This window comes from Mastomys coucha, unplaced genomic scaffold, assembly GCF_008632895.1.
Source record: "Mastomys coucha isolate ucsf_1 unplaced genomic scaffold, UCSF_Mcou_1 pScaffold13, whole genome shotgun sequence".
In the NCBI taxonomy this organism is placed as follows: Eukaryota; Metazoa; Chordata; class Mammalia; order Rodentia; family Muridae; genus Mastomys; species Mastomys coucha.
Window position 1 is genome coordinate 3,499,243 of NW_022196895.1, and position 7,009 is coordinate 3,506,251.

The 7,009-nt window shown below is 43.2% G+C and overlaps 1 long non-coding RNA gene across 1 annotated transcript in view; it reads right to left on the reverse strand.

Annotated features, from left to right (window-relative positions):
- The window catches only part of LOC116086817, a 20,238-nt gene extending 13,235 nt beyond the window's left edge, over positions 1–7,003 (reverse strand). The window contains exon 1 of the long non-coding RNA XR_004117151.1: positions 6,867–7,003. This is a non-coding gene — a long non-coding RNA (uncharacterized LOC116086817). The remainder of the gene's footprint in view (positions 1–6,866) is intronic.
- Between the last annotated feature and the right edge of the window lie 6 nt (positions 7,004–7,009).

Sequence of the window (7,009 nt, forward strand, 5' to 3'; positions counted from 1 at the left end):
TGCCCACAGGGGACTTGCATGCCCACAGGGGACTTGCATGCCCACAGGGGACTTGCATGCCCACAGGGATCTCTTCGAGCTCTAGTTACATGACGTTTTGAGCCACTGGTCATGGGTCTGGGATCCAAATTCTGATCCCGATGGTTGAGCAGCATCCATTCTTAACTGCCAAGCCAACTTGCCAACCCCTTCCAATCTTTCTGCTGTCTTTTTTTTTCATTATTCATTTTGTTTACATTTCAATGTTACCTCCCCTCCCAATCTCCCCTCCACAACCCTCCCATTTGCCTCTAAGAGGGTGCTCCCCAAGCCACTCATCCATTCCTCCCTCACCCCTCTAGTATCCTCCTTCTCTGGGGCATCAAGCCTCTACAAGACCAAATGCCTCCCCTCCCACTAATGCCAGATAAGGAAGTCCTCTGCTATATATGTAGCAGGAGCCATGGACCAGCCCGTGTATACTCTTTGGTTAGTAGTTTAGTCCTGGGAGCTCTGAGGGGTCCGTTAATTGATACTGTTGTTTTTCCTATTGGGTTGCAATCTTCTTTAGCTCCTTCAGTCCTTCCCCTAACTCTTCCATTGGGGGTCCCTAGGCTCAGTCCAATGGTTGGCTGTTAGTATCTGCATGTCTTAGTCAGGTGCTGGCAGAGCTTCTCAGAAGACAGCCATATCAGACTTCTGTATGCAAGCACTTCTTGGCATCAGCAATAGTGTTGGGGTTTGGTGTCTGCGGATTGGATGGATCACACAGTGAAGTAGTGTCTGGATGGCCTTTCCTTCAGCCTCTGCTTGAGTTTTGTCCCTGTGTTTCCTTTAGACAGGGACAATCCTGGGTTAAAAGTTTTTAGATGGGTGGGTGGTCCCAACCCTTCACTGGTTCCTGGGAGCCTCTTGCATTCCTGGTCTCTGGGACTTTCTAGTGATTCCCAAGTTACCCACCCCACACTGCTACTTATTTCTATTTGTTTTCCTGGCCCTCTGGACTTCTCCCGTCTCTTCCCATACCTTGTCCTGCCCCTCTTCTTTTCTATCCCCTCTCCTCTCCCACCCAGGTTTTTCCCTTCCTTTGCCTCCCATGATTATTTCGTTCCACCTTCTAAGTGGGTTTGAAGCACCAACACTTTGGCCTTCCCCCTCGTTAAGCTTCATATGGTCTTTGAGTTGTGTAATGGATATTCTGAGCTTTGGGGCTAATATCCACTTATCAGTGGCTATTATACCATGTATGTCCTTTTGGGTCTGGCTTACCTCACTCAGGATATTTTCTAGTTCCATCCATTTGCCTACAAAGTTTGTGAGGGTGTCATTTTTAATAGCTGAGTAGTATTCCATTGTATAAATGTATGGCATTTTCTGTATCCATTCTTCCATTGAGGGACATCTGAGTTCTTTGCAGCTTCTGGCTATTATAAATAAGGCTGCTATGAACAGAGTGGTGCATGTGTCCTTGTTATATGTTGGATAATCTTTTGGGTATATGCCTAGGATTGGTATAGCTGGTGTTTGTATTCTGTCTGGACTCCACCCCAACAGATACCTGGCAACAGCCAGGTATGCTCCTCCCTATAATTATCTGGCAACAGTCAGGTAGGCCTGGCCCTATAAAAGGGGCTGCTCAGACCCTCCTCTCGTCTCTCTGGCTCTCTTGCCTCTCTCTTACATCTTGCTCCCTCTCTCTTCCCGTTCCCTTCCCTACCCCCCACATGGTCATGGCCAGCCTCTACTTCTCTTCTCTTCTCTTCTCTTCTCTTCTCTTCTCTTCTCTTCTCTTCTCTTCTCTTCTCTTCTCTTCTCTTCTCTTCTCTCTCTCTCTCTCTCTCTCTCTCTCTCTCTCTCTCTCTCTCTCTCTTCCTCCCTCCCTCCCTCCCTCCCTCCCTCTGCCTTTCTCTGCCTCTACTACTCTCTTAACTCCCTTCCCCATTCCCTGAATAAACTCTATTCTATGCTACACTGTCATGTGGCTGGTCTTTCAGGGGGAAGGGATGCCTTGGCATGGGCCCACTGAGGCACCCCTTTCCCCACACCCTGCCAGAACATACCTTAATAGCTCTTTCTCTTTTTATGATAACAACAGCTGGGTCTTCAGTTAGAGCTATTTTCAGTTTTCTGAGGAAACTCCAGATTGATTTCCAGAGTGGTTATACTAGTTTGCAATCCCACCAACAACGGAGCAGTGTTCCTCTTTCTCCACATCCTCAACAGCATCTGCTGTCTCCTGAGTTTTTTATCTTAGCCATTCTGATTGGTGTAAGGTCGTTTCGATTTGCATTTCCCTGATGACTAAGGAAGTTAAACATTTCTTTAGGTGCTTTTCAGCTATTAAAGATTCTTCAGTTGAGAATTCTTTGTTTAGCTCTATATCTTGATCTTTCATTTTCTGTAGAAAGTCACTCATTACAGTTAGAATCATATGGTTTGGAATGTTCTTGTTACACTGCTTGGTTAGTGCCCAAGAGTTCTGGACTCCAGTCTAATCACAGTAGGAGGTGAAAAGAAAACAAAAGAAAAGAGGGGAGGGGAGAGAGAACAAGGCAAGAAGGAAAAGGAGGACAGGGAAGGGACAGTAGTAAAGATGTACTCCTGTCAGCAGCTAATAGTTTTGGAATGTAGTGGGAAGCATTGATGTGAGCGGATGGAGCAGTCAGTCATGTTCAAAGGATATAAGTGAATCTGACTCTTTTCCAGCTATTCAAAGCTAACAGAGTGTCACAGAGAAGAAAGCCATCAGGTACAAATCATCCCTTAGCATGGCATTTGCTTGACAACCTTTTTGGTGTTTTGCTATCTGCCATGGAAGAACAAAAAGCACCACTTGTCTAAACTTTTAACGAGGCTTATTTTCAGCGCTAGAATAATAACAGCTGCTTCCATGGAGTAAGTGTGTGGATGGGTAAGCAGGGTTTCGTTTGGGCTGTAGGGAGCAGAACAGGATAGGAGGCAACTACTGACCTCCGAGAGACAAGATAATGGAACAACAGCAGAGCCTGGGGCACTTTGGGTCACATTTTTTATGTAAGGATGAGGGCAAGGAAACCTCTTGATCATGCTGAGTCATGCTGGCCTGCCGAGGAAACTGCTCTCTAATCTGGACTCCTCCCACTAATATTTAGTTTCTTTTTGGGGCATGCAACTTCAGCAGGAGAGACTATCTTGATGTTTATTTAGTTGGTCCCCTGGCACCTAGTTCAGAACACTACCCTGTCACCCTAGGAGGAGCTATTGGTGGTTGATGGCTAGGGGGATCAGGAAGGGCCACTTTTATTCAAGGGTGTCATTGGCACATTGCCCATGCTGCAGAAGGTTCCACACATGCACACATAAGAGCAGAACTACCTGGACTCGCTGGGTTATAAAAAAACAGACAGAAAATTACAAGGGAGATATCATGGGGTGAACTGGGGAAGCTCAATCAAGGAGGGGTAGATATGATCAAGACACATATTTATGTGTAAAAATCCCAAAGAGTACATACAACGTTGTTTATTTAAATGCTCCCCTGAATTTTAGAACCGTAGCTCTACAGACATTCTGAAAATTTGCCTCCAAGGAGGACTTTCACATAAAATTTAATGTCGTTAACCATATATACTTCCTGCTCATTTCTTTCTTGGTTTTCTTTATTATCAGTGGCTCCGTGACGGGAAAGTGGAGAAACATTTGGTATCTCTGTCATCTTCTTTTCCTTCACCAGCCAGAGAACAATACCCCCATGTTTTTGTAGTCATCCTTTTATTGTCAGCAGCCCCACCCCACCATTCCTACAACTTCAGGTCTTTAGATATTTTCCCATGAGGTCCCTATGCCTTTATTCCTCTATTTCCTTACACACACACATACACACACACACACACACACACACACACACACACACAAAGATGCACACACACAGATGCATACACACACCCTTTTTCATCAAAAAGATATTTTACTCATCTCCTGATGTCTAAACACTTTTCATACAAACACTATCCTTGAAATAAAGTACCAACCCCGTAGGTAAGGTGTCAACATTATACTCAGCCAACCTCTCATTCCTTGTAGTTTCCATTTCTTAATTATATACTGCCCAGGGCTGGGTCTTTTCACACTGTTGTTTCCTACAGTAGTAGGGCATGACCATGTCCACCATGGAAACTGTTCAGTCTTATGGAAACTGAACTTTTTTTCTTTCCTTCAAGAAACTCTGGTTCCTGTTAAGCTTCAGTGACCAAGTGTCAGAGTTGTCTTCAGATTTCAGATCCTCAAACAAAACTAAAATGCAAATGTAGTGTGTGTGTCTGTCTGTCTGTCTACTTTTTATGTATGCAGAGGCCAGAGATCACCATGGATGTCTCCCTTGTTTTGCTCCATCATCTCTCTATTTTTTTGAAGCAGGGTTTCTACTTACCCTGGAGTTCACTGAATGGCTAAGCTGGATAGCCAGTAACCTCCATGGCTCTGTCTGTATGGGTGGGTCTCCATATGCTGAGGTTCCTGATTCAGCCCTGCCATGTCTGGCTTTTACATGGATGCTGCTGAGCCAAGTTCATGTCACCATGCTTACATGAGGCTCTTTCCCACCCGACGCATCTCCCTAGCCCCTAAAAGAATATATTTAAATTGCGCCTATGCTATGTATAGACATTTTTTCTTAGATTATTTCCTCAAAGTGCACAGTTGACCTATCAGTACACAACTGCTTATTTCTGTTCAGCAGGACCTGATAATGGGTGTGTGGCAGATGATATTGAGGGGCCTTTTCCCAACTGAAATGATAAGGATAGGGTTTTAAAAGCTATCCCAATCCATTCTAATAACAGGTAAAAAAAAAAAAAGATCTACATTGTTACAAATTCTCAAGTTTGGTTTGAGATTTATTTTTTAAATCAACAAATACTTTTGGACACAAATGATTCTCTAAGACCCAACCCAAGAACTGCTAAAGAAAAAAAAGAGAAGAAGGAAGTTCTTCAGGGCAAGGATTGCACTAAATTCTAGAGACAAAAACAATGACAGGGCATTATGTAATCCTGCTTTTACAGAAGTTCATTTCCCAGTACCCATTGCTGGGTAGCTCACCACTGTTGCCTGTAATTCAAGCGTCAGGAGATCTGAATCCTCTTCTGCCCTCTTTGGCCAACTGCATTCATGTACACATACACACAGACACACAGACACACAGACATACAGACACACCTCACACAGACACATAAAGAAAAGAAGCACAAACAAACACAATTGGAATACTGTGGGACATACTGCCATTCGAGCACAGGACACTGGTAGTATTTCTTGAAGGAGCAGGTACCACAGGCATGGGAAGTCTAATAAGAAAACTACCAGAAGAGATGAAATAGCTGGAATGTGAAGGAGCTGTCTTGGCAACGGTGTGTGATTCTGTGGAGTGGGTAGGGATCAGGATGAGCATTCTTCCAGGCAGAATTGTGTACAAGGGCCCTGACCATTGAAAGTAAGTTTTGTTTGGTTGGATAGAAAATGCAAGGCATAGAACAGCAAGAGATGAACCCAGAAGAATAACAGGAGTATGTCTTAAATCGGCATTTAAAAAGTTTCATTTGGCTGCAGTATTATGATATGAGGTGAGAGGAAACCAGAGGCAGGGCTCTTGTTACACACTTGAGATGGTAACCTAGCTTACAGATGATGATGGTTGTGGTGATGCTGATAAACATGAGAAAAGGGATATCAGGTATGCTTCAACTGTGAGAACCAAGAGGTTGTGGGAGTACGGGAAAGGAAATTAATTGGGTGTTAATGGTCCTTGTTATGAAGGAGGTCAAGATAAAATCGCACATTGAGAGAAGATAATGAATTTAGTGTCAACTTTGGTTCATGGCAGTTTTTCCTGGCATACGTTCAGGAGCTACCTTGGCAGTTGTGTGTGTTGGCCTGAACTTGAGGAGAAATAGCTAAACCAGAAATATAACTGTTAGAGTCACCAGAGTAAATGGAAGAAGTAGTGTTGATCCGAGAGACATCAAGGGACAGCATATACATATGTATATATATAAACACACAATTAGAAGATAAAACTGGTTAAGATCAAAGCAGCCAAAAAAAAAAAAAAAAAAAAAAAAAAAAAAGAAAAAAAGAAAGTCAAAACTTTAGAAATGGCCACCAGGTAAAAACTACTGGAAAACAGTTTTTGTCTCACACCAGTTCTTCACTCTGTCTTTTATTACCAAATATTAAGAAACCTTGCTGTAAGGAGACATCTCTGAAGGGACCATTTGGTTTTCTTAAGAAATTTACAAGGCATTTAACAAATTATTATTTTTTGTTTTGTTTTGTTTTTGAGATAGGGTCTCACTGTGTAGCTATAGCTGGTCTGGAACTCCTATGTAAATTAGGCTGGTCTTGAACTCACAGTAATCTACCTGCTTCTGCTTCCCTAGTGCTGGGATTAAAGGCCTATGCCACCATGCTTGGCTAAGAAATTAATCTAACGATTCTAAATTTTATTTATATGTTTTCTTTATTTAACCAGATGATTGTCACACATGACATTAGCCACAACCATAAGGACAGACACTTTGCTAGGTAATTTATAGAGTTCTGGTATAGCTTAGTGGAGAGATGGGCATATGCAAGTAATTCTTACAGTAGTGAAAAAGTCAGAAATAGCTGAAGTTGCACCAAAGATTTGCATGTACTGGATCTACCCGAAGTTCCTTTCAAGATAAATTAACATGTGGATTATATTCTTAAGCCTAACTGACCTAAGCCAAGAGGTTACTGCTTGTTCACTTCCCTGGACTCAGTGTACCCAACAATTCTAAAACTTTAAAACTGTTGTCTCTGATGTGGAGAGACACTTGAAGTCTCAGCGATGCGACAAGGCAGTTACACAGTACTGCTGTGCCTACCTCCGCCTCGAAGGATCAATGCTTGCCCAACACAACAGCGACCTCGAGGTTGCAGACGTAATATCCAGTAATCCAAGCAGATAGACGGAAGCGGGAGGAGTTATGGCTGGGGCGGAGCTAGAGCCTGGAAGGAGGTAGGAGGA